Source organism: Cervus elaphus, chromosome 20 (genome assembly GCF_910594005.1).
Source record: "Cervus elaphus chromosome 20, mCerEla1.1, whole genome shotgun sequence".
Lineage (NCBI taxonomy): Eukaryota > Metazoa > Chordata > Mammalia > Artiodactyla > Cervidae > Cervus > Cervus elaphus.
The window spans coordinates 79,442,368-79,456,052 of record NC_057834.1 but is presented as its reverse complement, the minus strand read 5'-3'; the positions used below and the strand labels follow the sequence as shown (position 1 = coordinate 79,456,052).

The 13,685-nt window shown below is 37.7% G+C and overlaps 1 non-coding gene across 1 annotated transcript; it reads right to left on the bottom strand.

Annotated features, from left to right (window-relative positions):
- Positions 1 to 7,842: 7,842 nt before the first annotated feature.
- LOC122678478 lies at positions 7,843 to 7,951 on the bottom strand. Its single transcript, XR_006336148.1, has one exon. It is a non-coding gene; the product is annotated as a U6 spliceosomal RNA (small nuclear RNA).
- Positions 7,952 to 13,685: the final 5,734 nt, after the last annotated feature.

Here is a 13,685-nt window from a genome sequence, read left to right as displayed (position 1 = left end):
TGTCAATATATGGAGAAGAAAAATTAAAAGGCCAGTCACCTTAGGAAAAGAATCTCAATCTCAAAGTCAACCAAAGAAATGCAGATTTTAAAAATAAAAAGATACTATTTCCACCCAATAACATCCATCAAGTTTTCATGAAAAAAATATGCAGACATTTATAGATAGATTTCTTAAAGAAGATCTATCTTATCTTCAAGAAGATAGATCTCTTAAAGATCTTTATATTTATGTTCTAGAATACAAAAAGACATACACAACAGCATAATTTTTAAGAGTGAAAAGTGGAAGCAATCTAACTGTCCCCCTGTAGCAGGCTAGACAAACAAAATGTGATGTATTTGTGAGACAGGCCTATCTCATGACAGCAAAAAGAAAGTTCTTGGTTCACATACTGTTGAAGCCTAGATTGGAGGATTTTGAGCATTACCTTGCTGGCATTTGAAATGAGCACAATTGTATGGTAGTTTGAACATTCATTTATTTAGTTGTCATATAAACAAAATCCTGAATTCCAAGTGGCAACAAATGTTAAATGAAAGTGAAGTCACTCAGTCGTGTCTGACTTTGCAACTCCATGGACTGTAGCCTACCAGGCTCCTCCATCCATGGAATTTTCCAGGCAAGAGTACTGGAGTGGGTTGCCATTTCCTTCTCCAAGGGATCTTCCGTACCCAGGGATTGAACCCGGGTCTCCCACATTGTGGGCAGACACTTTACCATCTGAGCCACCAGGGAAGCTTAAGTCCCCCATTGTTAAAATGTCTTTGTTTTTTATAAATATTTATTTTTATAAATAATTATGATATGTTATTCTATGTCTTTTGGAGTTCTTAAGAATAGTTACTCAACCTCTTTAAACTCCATTTTTTGAATGGGGTTAGTAATACTATTTATTCTGTAAGATTTTATAATAAATTAAGATACCTTTAGTTACTGTATTAATTTATTAGTTGAGATTAATGAGATAAAACATTTAAGCATTTAGCTAAGTGTCTGGCATGTGGAAAATTCTGAAACAAATGGGAATACCAGACCGCCTGACCTGCCTCTTGAGAAATCTGTATGCAGGTCAGGAAGCAACAGTTACAACTGGACATGGAACAATGGACCAGTTCCAAATAGGAAAAGGAGTACATCAAGGTTATATATTGTCACCCTGCTTATTTAACTTATATGCAGAGTACATCATGAGAAACGCTGGGCTGGAGGAAGCATAAGCTGGAATCAAGATTGCTAGGAGAAATGTCAATAACCTCAGATATGCAGATGACACCACTCTTCTGGCAGAAAGTGAAGAAGAACTAAAGAGCCTCTTGATGAAAGTAAAAGAGGAGAGTGAGAAAGCTGGCTTAAAGCTCAACATTCAGAAAACTAAGATCATGGCATCTGGTCCCATCACTTCATGGCAAATAGATGGGGAAACAGTGGAAACAGTGGCTGACTTTATTTTGGGGGGCTCCAAAATGACTGCAGATGGTGATTGCAGCCATGAAATTAAAAGACACTTACTCCTTGGAAGGAAAGTTATGACCAACCTAGATAGCATATTAAAAAGCAGAGACATTACATTGCCAACAAAGGTCCGTCTAGTCAAGGCTATGGTTTTTCCAGTAGTCATGAATGGATGTGAGAGTTGGACTATAAAGAAAGCTAGCACCAAAGAATCGATGCTTTTGAACTGTGGTGTTGGAGAAGACTCTTGAGAGTCCCTTGGACTGCAAGGGGATCCAACCAGTCCATCCTAAAGGAGATCAGTCCTGGGTGTTCATTGGAAGCACTGATGTTGAAGCTGAAACTCCAATACTTTGGCCACCTGATGCGAAGAGCTGACTCATTTGAAAAGACCCTAATGCTGGGAAAGATTGAGGGTGGGAGAAGGGGATGACAGAGGATGAGATGGCTGGATGGCATCACCGACTCAATGGACATGAGTTTGGGTGGACTCCGGGAGCTGGTGATGGACAGGGAGGCCTGGCGTGCTGCAGTTCAGGAGGTAACAAAGAGTCGGACACGACTGAGTGACTGAACTGAACTGAACTGAGCTGGCATGTAAGTGGTGCTGAAAAATATCAGGAGTTATTATTACCTTATTATTATATTTCATAAGTATTTTATTATTGGTAGAGTTCTTTGATAAAGAATCCAAAATTTCTCTAACCCTCTACAACACAAGAGAATTATATCCTCAGTACTCAATATATAAGCATGGAGCATCAACAGTCTCAAATTCAAAAGTATCCACAAAATATTATCCTTCATTAAATTTAAAATATGGGAATCTAACAGCTCAGTTGAACACTGGAATCATGCTCAATACCTGATGCTCTTAGGAATTAATATTCTGGGTTAGGCTGACATCTAGTGGGCATCTGTGCATTCATGCATGCTAAGTCATGCATTAAATCCTATCTGACTCTGCAACCCTATGGACTGCAGCCTGCCAGGCTCCTCTATCCATGGGATTCTACAGGCAATATTGGAGTGAGCTGTCATGCACTCCTCCAGGGGATCTTCCCAACCCAAGGATTGAACTTGTGTCTCCTGTCTCCTGCATCACAGGTGAATTCTCGACCACTGAGCCACCGGGAAAGCCCTGTGGACATCTGTAGCCATCTAAAAGATTTAAAACACATAGTTTTTTAAAAACCTAACAGCATTCCATTAAGTAAAATACCAATATCTAACGTGAATGATAGTCACTCAGTTGCATCAACTCTTTGCGACCCCACGGATTATAGCCTGCCAGGCTGCTCTGTTCATGGAATTCTCCAGGCAAGAATACTGGAGTGGATTGCCATTTCCTGACAATGTAGATCTTCCTGACAGGGGATCTTCCTGACAATGTAGATGTTTAAAATGAAAAAGGAAAATCAAATTAAGTACTGTCTGTCATGCACTGATCTAAATGTTTCCCCAAACATCTCACTCATTCATTTGTTCAAAATAAGTATTTATTATCTGAAATTAATATGTGCTATACCCTCATTATAAAGAATTTTTTACACCAAGAGCTTATTTTATTTTACTTTTTAAAAACGTTTTGTTTTGTATTGGCAGATAGCCAATTAACAATGTTGAGACAACAGTACCACATGAGATTAGAGAGGCGTGTGGGGGGGCCAGATAAAGCAGGGCCTTGTGCAACAGTAGGACATGTTAAGAATTTAGGATTTACCATTTTATCATAGGTATAATAGAACCCATCTATTAGATGTACTTAAACAGGGAACGGTATGTGATAAGACATGGTTTTAAAAGAACATTCTGACTCCCTGGAGAAATGAAATGGAAGGAGATAAATGTATGGAAGGCAAATAGGACCAATTAGGACAATGTTTCAAAAGCCCAAACAATACATGGTTTTGGCTCAGACTATAGTGGTTGCCATCAAGATGTATTGTGAAAGCAGATTCAAATCTTGGTGAAGAACTGGATACTGGAAGGAGCCAGGCATGAGGGACAAGAAAGCATTGAAAATATTCCCAGATATCCATCGTGAATAACTGAGCTGGTGGAAGTATTAAGGTGAGAAAGAGTGGAGGAAGAACAGATTTGAGAGCATGACTAAGCTTTTATTATCAAAGAACAACTCAGAGACACTTAGTTATTTACCTACAAACAAAATTTTTCATGTATAGGGAGAGAGTCATTAGAGTGCTCTCAAAGAACAAAGGCAAAAACTGCACTTATGAGAAAAGAACTGTAGACAGCCTCAGAAGACTAAGTCATGTCTGCACATCTTTAGAGGTAAACTAATTAGCTGATAGTAAAGAGGTCTGTCTAGGCAGTCTGTCCTTGTAAAGGTTGTCCAGGGATAACAAAACAATTTAAATTGTATTGGATTTTCTCCAAACCCTGAGAGTTTGCTGTGTAGTGTACATGGCAGACTTGCCCAGGATAATGTTTGTTGAGGTCTTTCCATTAGAGTCTTTACCTTAGCTGAGCAGGTCTGTATCATTTCCCTCATCATTATTTCTGAACTTCATGTTTTGGTCAAAACACGCTCCAAAAGAGTAAAATTTCACCATGAGTGTCCAATTTCTCTTTTCTTTTTGACTTATTATTATCAATTAGATGTCAACTCAAGATAATAGATGTGAAGCAACATTTTAGGCTTCTAGCTTCAATTCTATGGTTTTTCCAGTAGTCATGTATGGATGTGAATTGGACTATAAAGAAAAGCTGAGCACCAAACAATTGATGCTTTTGAACTGTGGTGTTGGAGAAGACTCTTGAGAGTCCCTTGGACTGCAAGGAGATCAAACCAGTCAATCATTAAGGAAAGCAGTCTTGAACATTCATTGGAAGGACTGATGATGAAGCTGAAGCTCCAATACTTTGGCCACCTGATGCAAAGAGCTGACTCATTAGAAAAGACCCTGATGCTGGAAAGATTCAAGGCAGGAGGGGAAGGGAATGACTGAGGATGAGATAGTTGGATGGCATCACCGTCTGAATTTGAGCATGCTCCGGGAGTTGGTGATGGACAGGGAAACCTGGCGTGTTGCAGTTCATGGGGTGCCAAAGAGTTGGACACAACTGAGCCACTGAACTAAACTGAGCTTCAATTCTATTGATCTGACTGACTAGATAAACCAGGAAAAATCATGCAGTATCTGCAGGATGGGTTACAGATTTTGTTCTTTATTCTAAGAATACTGAGAAACCACTAAAGGCTTGCAATCAAGTGAGTAACTTTTTAAAAATTATTATTATTTTCTTTCTGGTTGTCCTGGGTCTTTGCTGCTGCACACTGGTTTTCTCCAGTTTCAGCAAGCGGGCGGCTACTCTTTGTGATGCACAGGCTTCTCACTGCAGTGGCTTCTCTTGTTGCACAGTGCAAACTCTTGGCACAAGAGCTTCAGTCGCTGCAGCACACAGACTCAGTAGTTGAGGAATGTGGGCTCTAGGGCACGCAGTCTTCAGTAGTTGTGGCACATGGGCCCAGTTGCTCTGCGGCATGTGGAATCTTCCCAAACTAGGGGTTGAACCTGTGTCCCCTGCACTGGCAGGTGAATTCTTAACCACTGTACCACTGAGGAGGTCCAAGTGAGTAACATGATTAGAACCTGAATTTTATGATATTTATGAGACAACTGGGAAGTTGCCAACTGAGCAGGCATTTGCCAATATTAAGGAATTATTATTAATTTTGTTTTAGATATGATAATGGTATTGTGGTTACATTTAACCGAAAAAAAAAAGAGTTCTTATCTTTTTGAAGAACTACATGCTTAAATACTACTGGAAGAGATGAAACTAAAATTGAAAGTCATCTGTGTATATATATAGATGTATATCAGTGGAAGCAAGAACTATGGCATAAAGTGAGAAGAATAGAAGAATAAAGATGATGCCTTGAGGAACTTCATCTCTATTAAAGATAAAGAGATGAGAATGGGTAAGGAAACCAGAGTATCTACTTGAGAAGGAAAATCAGAGGAGTGTTATGTCATGGAAACCAAAGGAAGAGAAGTTTCAAGAAGGCAACAATGCACATAAAGTACTTTGTGTCCAACTCTTTGTGACCCTAGGCACCATAGCCCACCAGGCTCCTCTGCTCATAGGATTCTCGAGGCAAGAATACTGGAGTGGGTTGCCATTTCTTTCTCCAGGGGATCAAACCCACATCTCTTAGGTCTCCTACATTGGCAGGCGGCTTCTTTACCACTAGTGCCACCTGGGGAACCCTAAAACAATGCCTGGCATATGGTAAATGTTCAAGAAATACTACATTTATTATAATGATGAATAAAAAGGAAGTAGTGTGAAATAATAAGTAATTGTAAAAAGGTCAAGACAGAAATCACTGGTGACCTTGAGAAACTTTTTTGTGGAATGGGAAGAAAGGAGCTACATTAGAGTGGTTTCAGAGGTAAATAGGAGGTACAGACTTTGAGACACTACTTGGAGATAATTCTTTGAAGATATTTGACAGAAGAAGATAATTCAGTTCAGTTCAGTCACTCAATCATGTCCGACTCTTTGGGACCCCATGGACTGCAGCATGCCAGGCTTCCCTGTCCATCACCAACTCCCAGAGTGTGCTCAGATTCAGTCAGTGATGCCATCCGAGTATCTCATCCACTGTTGTCCACTTCCCCTCCTGCCTTGAATCTTTCCAGCATCAGGGTCTTTTCTAATGAGTCAGTTCTTTGCATCAGGTGGCCAACATATTGGAGCTTTAGCTTCATCATCAGTCATTCGAATGAATATTTAGGACTGATTTCTTTTACAATTGACCAGCTTGATTTCCTTGCTGTCCAAGGGACTCTCAAGAGTCTTCTTCAACACCACAGTTCCAAAGCATCAAGAGAAATAGGATTGTGAGAGTGAAAAGAGGCAGTATTTGGTTTTGAAGCAATTAGGTGGAATAGGAGTTTAAAACAGGAAAGATTTAAGCATGTTTTAAATATTGGAAAGGAACTTGCAGAAAAGGAGAAAATGAAAATACAGGAGAGACAGGGGTAAATATATGAGCTCCAAAAAGGTGGGAGAGGTAAGATCCAGACTATATGGGGAAAAGACTGAACTTCGATGGGCAGAGGAACATCTCTCACTGTAACAGGAGGGAAGAAATGACAGGAATAGATGTAAGCAGGCTGGAAAGGATGTTTTCATTCTCCTTTCTCTTAAACAATTCTCTGAAGCATATTCAAGGGGCTTTAAGTATTCAGATCTGTGGAATTTCCTGTTCTCATTTTCTCATGTAATGTTTTATATTGTAGATCATTCACTTCTTAAAACTCCATCCTCCCTTTTAAAACTTATTTCAAGTAAGCCAAAAAATGTCTAAAAAATATAATGAATGCCCATATACACTAGCTTAACAAATACAAATGAAACTCCAATTCCATTCTCTTCTCTCACAGAAAAACACTAGTTTGAATTAGGTGTTTTCATTCCCATGCTTGTTTTTATAATTATACCACTTACATGTACTGCATATGATACATGTATAATATATGTGAATACATCTTCAAACAGTGTATAGAGTTAATGTGGATATTTTAGTCTCTCACTGACAAATCATGAAAAGCAAATTTTCTCAATCTTTGTCTGAAAAGTTACATTATTTGGAACTATTGATAGTTTAGTTACATATTAAATTCTAAGTTTATTGTTTTTTTTCCTCAGCTCCTTGAAGATACTGTTTAATTAACTTCTGGCTTCCACACTGTTCTTGAGAAATCTTTTGTTGTCCTACTGCTGATCCATTAGTTATTTGCAAGTAATCTATCTTTTATATCTGATTCCTTTCTAGATTTTATCTTTGTTTTTGCAGTATTCCAATTTATCACAGTGTACCTAGAGTATGCTTCTTTTTATTTTGCTTAAGATTCATGATTATCAGCTTTGAGACACTATTTCATCAATTCTTTGAAAGTTTTGAAATTATCAACCATTATCTCATCAAATTTGTCTCTCACTTTCTTATCTTGCTTGTTGGGAATCTTACTGAATAACATATTAAACTCTCATCCTAACCTCATTTTCCTTTTATTATTTTATTTATTTAGTTATTTTTGACTGCACTGGGTCTTCATTGCTGCATCAGGCTTTCTCTAGTTGCAAAGAGTGGGGGCTGCTCTCTAGCTACGGTGTGCTGGCTTTTCATTGCAGTGGCTTCTCTTGTGGCAGAGGAGGACTCTAGGGCACACGGGTTTCAGTAGCTGCAATGCGCAGGCTCAGTTATGCTACACAAGCTTAGTTGCTCCCCAGCACATGGGATCCTCCCAGACCAGGGACTGAATCGCGTCTCCTGCATTGCAAGGCGGACTCTCAACCACTGGACCACAAAGGAAGTCCCTATCATTTTTCTTTTTTCTTTTTCTTTTTTTTAAAATGGAACGCTTCACGAATTTGCATGTCATCCTTGCGCAGGGGCCATGCTAATCTTCTCTGTATCGTTCCAATTTTTGAGTATATGTGCTGCCGAAGCGAGCACCCTGTCATTTTTCTTAATTCATACTTTCCATTCCCTACTTCTTCATACTTCTGTATAATTTTCTCAGAGATATCTTCATTTACTAGATCTTCCCAGGTGGCTCAGGGGTTAAAAAAAAAAAAAATCTGCCTGCAATGCAGGAGGCACATTTGATCCGTGGGTTGGGAAGATGCTCTGGAGAAGAAAATGGCAACCCACCTCCAGTATTCTTACCTGAAAAATCCCATGGAACCTGATGAACCTGAAGGGCTACAGTCCATGGTGTCACAAAAGAGTCAGACATCATTTAGCGCCTAAAAAACAACAATCGTCATTTACTAATATCTCTTCATAAGCTGTTAATCAGTCCGTAAGATTTTTATTTTAATGACTGCATTTTAAATTTCCAAATATTCTATTATTTTTAAAAATCTGTCTGTTCTTATTTTCACAGTGTCTTACTCTTTTCAAGTTTTAACTGTCCTTTCCGTCTCACTATATATTCCTTAGTGGAAATCTTCTCTATCACATTTATGCAAATACTCCAACAAATGTACCTTTAACTTAGTGTGCTTACCCAAGCTTCAGTTACATATTTCCAGCTGCCCTAAAATTATTAGATCTCTCCTGTCTCAAGCTGTGAGGTTTACCTGACGACTCCACGTGTAGTAGAGTAATAATGTGTCCTTTCTGTGACTTTCTATAATACTTACCTGTTCCATTCAATTAATAGTTGGCATCACACAGCCTCACAGTGTAGATTTCCTTTGCATATGAACAAAACTAGACTATATGTCCTCAGAGAACAAGGATCACATTCCCTGCCTCTGAGCAAGACTTCTGGATATCCTTAACTCTAGCACAATCACTTAAATGCATTCAAAACTAGACTTTCTTAGATTTGACTTTCCATAGGGAGGCCTGGCGTGCTGCAGTCCATGGAGTCCCAAAGAGTCAGACGTGACTTAGTGACTGAACAACAATATCTTATGTGTGCCTGTCCTTTGATAGAAGGTGAAAGTGAAAGTGAAGTCACTCAGTTGTGTCTGACTCCATGGACTGTAGTCTGCCAGGCTCCTTCCTTCCATGGGATTTTCCAGGCAAGAATACTGGAGTGGGTTGCTGTTTCCTTCTCCAGGGGATCTTCCTGACCCAGGGATCAAACCTGGGTCTCCTGAGCTTTAGGCAGACTCTACAGTCTGAGCCACCAGGGAAGCCCTGTCCTTTGATAGAAAGCACAGTCTTGTATTGGCTGGTGTCTTCTACTGAATTTACCAAGGCATTGCTTGTAATACGTGTTCGTTAATTGATCTGATTAGTAAGCAACAAGTTAGTTGCAGTTCAGTCGCTAAGTCATGTCTGACTCTTGCGACCCCATCGACTATAGCCTGCCAGTTTCCTCTGTCCATGGAATTTTCCAGGCAAGAATACTGGAGTGGGTTGCCATTTCCTTCTCCAGGGGATCTTTCCAATCTGGGAACTGAACCCAGGTCTCCTGCGTCGCAGGCAGATTCTTTGTTGACTGAGCTATGAGGGAAGTGTAGGAAAGGAAGCAACAGATAAGTAGATCAGTTTGAAATTTTCCTTGAGAATTTAAGAGTTAAAACTCACACCTTTGTACTTGATGATATTGTCTCCTTATTCCCATCTCTCAAAGCATCAGTGAATAATTGATACGTATCTTTCAGTATATGAAGCTTATTGCAAGAATGAGTCTTATTAACCTAAATTACAACAACGTGGGCCAACCTGTTATTTTACTCTTTTAGTCTTTATCCCAAGTCATGAAGTATTATCATTAACTAAAGTATAAAATAAAACTATAATCAAGCTTTTATTTTATAGTGGAACGTACAGTTTTTCCAGTGAAAATGTAGGCATAAAGACCAATATATTTCTAGAAACTCTTTGAAAGACAGTAACATTGCTATTAGCCTAGGACTTTCACTCAGGAAGAACAACTGTGGTGAATTAAATTATTCCAAGATCCTAAGCATGATAGAAAAGAAACGTTATTTTGAACTGAGGGAGTTTTGGCTTTTTGGCTAACATCTATGGCAAGTTATGTGGATTGTGTCAGAAGCTAGTTTGTTTGTTTTTTCACTTGAAATATAATGCAGATTTACTCATCATATCAATCCTTAAATATGAAATACTAGACAAAATTAATTAGGTAGCTTACTCTCACATATTAAATATTTGAGAAGAAATGAGTCATTTTTTTTCTTTTCTTCCTCCCTCTCTTTTATACAATGTATACATTTATGTTGTAAAACACTAAAGCAGTTTAAGTAAATACAATAATAGTTTAATGTTAAAGTTCCTCTTTATCATCCCAGTCCCTTCCCCTGTCTCTGTCTCTGTGTACCAGTCTGTACCAATACAGGTGTATAAATTTTTATGTATATGTATATTATCTTATAATAAATAAATGGAATCATACAGTAAGTATAATATATGACTTGCTTTTTTCTCTTAATATAATTGAGACTTTTTTCATTTTAGTACATATTTATCATCACTCTTTTAACAAGTGCATAATATTCCAAATTATGAATGTATTATAAGTCATAAAACTATTTTTCCTTCAGTTCAGTTCAGTTCAGTCACTCAGTCATGTCCGACTCTTTGTGAACCCATGAACCGCAGCATGCCAGGCCTCCCTGTCCATCACCAACTCTCAGGGTTCACCCAAACTCAAGTCCATTGAGTTGGTGATGCCATCCAACCATCTCATCTTCTGACATCGCCTTCTCCTCCTGCCCTCAATCTTTCCCAGCATCAGGGTCTTTTCAAATGAGTCACCTCTTTGCATCAAGTGGCCAAAGTATTGGAGTTTCAGCTTCAGCATCAGTCCTTCCAATGAACACCCAGGACTGATCTCCTTTAGGAGGGACTGGTTGGATCTCCTTGCAGTCCAAGGGACTCTCAAGAGTCTTCTCCAGCACCACAGTTCAAAAGCATCAGTTCTTCGATGCTCAGCTTTCTTCACAGTCCAACTCTCATCCATACATGACTACTGGAAAAACCATAGCCTTGACTAGACAGACCTTTGTTGGCACTGTAATGTCTCTGCTTTTTAATATGCTATCTAGGTTGGTCATAACTTTCCTTCCAAGGAGTAAGCGTCTTTTAATTTCATGGCTGCAATCACCATCTACAGTGATTTTGGAGCCCCCAAAAATAAAGTCAGCCACTGTTTCCACGGTTTCCCCATCTATTTGCCATGAAGTGATAGGACTGGATGTCATGATCTTAGTTTTCTGAATGTTGAGCTTTAAGCCAACTTTCTCACTCTCCTCTTTCATCAAGAGGCTCTTTAGTTCTTCTTCACTTTCTGTCATAAGGGTGGTGTCATATGCATATTTTTCCTTACTGATTAATATTTAAATTGTTTCCAACTTTTTAGTATTAAAAACAGTATTACAAAAAAAATCTTTGTATACCTATCTCTGTACAAACATGTCTTTGGATAGATCCCTACAGGTGGAATTGCTGAGTCAAAGAGTTTACATATTTTAAATTTTGATAAATATGCAAATTATCATTCCAATGTCTTCATCAATGTATAATTCCTTCAGCAGTATGTAAGAGGGCCTGTTTTTCTACATACTACAGTGACACTGAAGTGTCCATTAGTGCCTACTTGCCATTTAACCCTCTACTGAAAAGTAAAAATAATAAAAGCAGTATAAATTTGAGGGAGACAAAGGAAAAGTAAAAAAAAAATATGAGTTCTCATTGTCTCATCATTTACATAATTAAGGTAATAGACAATGTCTAAGATTGAAACAGGTAGTCAAAGGAGGGGGAAAAAAAACTCATACAAAATGACCCCAGTGACTCCAAGAGGGATCTTTTAGGATCTAATACCTGCTGTGGAAAAGAAATAATGAAGTTTAGCTATTCATTTTTCATTACAGTTTTTTGTTTCCATTAAATTCAAGTAAATTTAATTTATTACCTTTTATAACTCTTTCTCTTTTTTTATCTTTCCTTCAGGGTCTCTCTCAACTCATTCTTCATCTATATTTATATAAAAAAGGATTTTCTCCAAATGTTGACATTGGCTTTTCCTGGGTGGTTATTTTGGGTTGGTGATTGCTTTCTTCTGTCCATTTGAATATTTTAATGAATATGCATCACATTTATTAAATCAACAAAATCACTACTCTAAATTAAAAAAATTAAAATATAAACAAAATGTTATATATGTGTCTGCATAGACACATACACACACGCTGAAAATCCAAGCAGTAAAGAAAGACACAAAATGAAAAGTGAAAACCCTCAACCCTTCCCACTCCTTACCATACTGTACCTGTTCCCCAAAGATAACCACTGTGAAAAGTTTCTTAAAATTCTTATTATTTAAAAACTGTGCATATACAATGTACTTATATATACATAACAAACACATTCTTTTTATATATATATATACAAAGACTCACACACTGCTCCACACCTTGTTTTTTTTATTATTATATCTTAGAAATCTTTCCGTATCAGCACTTTCAGATATATGTGTTCACTGCTGGTCCTTGCAGCCACATTCACATAGTGTTGACAACTCCATGAATAAAGAATTCTGGCAGACCAATGGAAGCATCCAACCACTGACACTGAAAATGATGAGAGAAGGAAAGGGCAATCTACAGTTCCTCTTCCTTTCAGACCTTCCTTATTCATCATTAAGCCATTGGTAGAATGTGCATAAATCAAGAAATGAATTTTTAAAATTGAGTTAGATTTGTGCAGCATTTCCATGATTTCAGTAAGAATTAAATAAAAATGGACACAATTAGAATTACAAATTGTGTAATTTCAATGATTATACACGCGTTAAATGTTCTTATATTTGCATTTTAAAACTGCCATTGTACAATATGAAGATACAAGGTAAAATTCATGCTAACAATCTAAAATTTTATTTATTCTTTGCTTAGAATGACATTAGGTAGCAAATTAAAAACACTATGAAAGTTGAGAAATCACAGAAGGAAAAACTTAATTTTACTTTAGTACCTTGGGCACTTTTCTCCTATTTCTTGAACAAGGGTTATGTTGCTGGCCCTGTTTAACAACAGTCTAAAAACAGAGAAAGTTGCAGTGTAGCAGAAAGAAAACGGGAGACTTTTAGTTTTTGCCCCACAGAAGCATGGCAGATATTGACAGTTGCTTGTCCTATAAATATTCTCCTCTTTTTTCTTGGTAACAGTACCCCCATCTTGTTCAGCATTACAATGTGCCTTGTATTTTTAAAAACGGGTATTTTTCAACAGCGCAGACTGAATTTACCAAATTCTATTGCTTTTACAAGGAATCAAATGATCCATGTCTAGTCAAAGAGATATAAATAAAGTTTACCAGATGGGGCTTATGAAAAAGAAATTTTCTTGATTTAAAAAGACAGAGAGAGAGAGAGAAAGTAGACTCCATTGGCAAGTACCTTTTGACTTCGCCTTTCTTCTTTTTTCAGCCATTAGTATGATGCCTAGATATACAGGAACTATCCTGAGACATGGGGCTGAAAGCCACATGCTAAGAATAGCAAAATAGAAACATAGAAAGTTGCCAACCTCTGAATTTCTTATTAGGAGAAAAAATAAATCCCTATTTTTTGTATCCAGGTTCTGTAACTTGAGCTGAACAGTCAACCCTTAACTAATACAGGCAGACTAGATAACATGAAAGTTCTTCCATTACAAACACCTAGCAATGTGGAAAAAAATATTTTAATATGTATTTGAGTTTA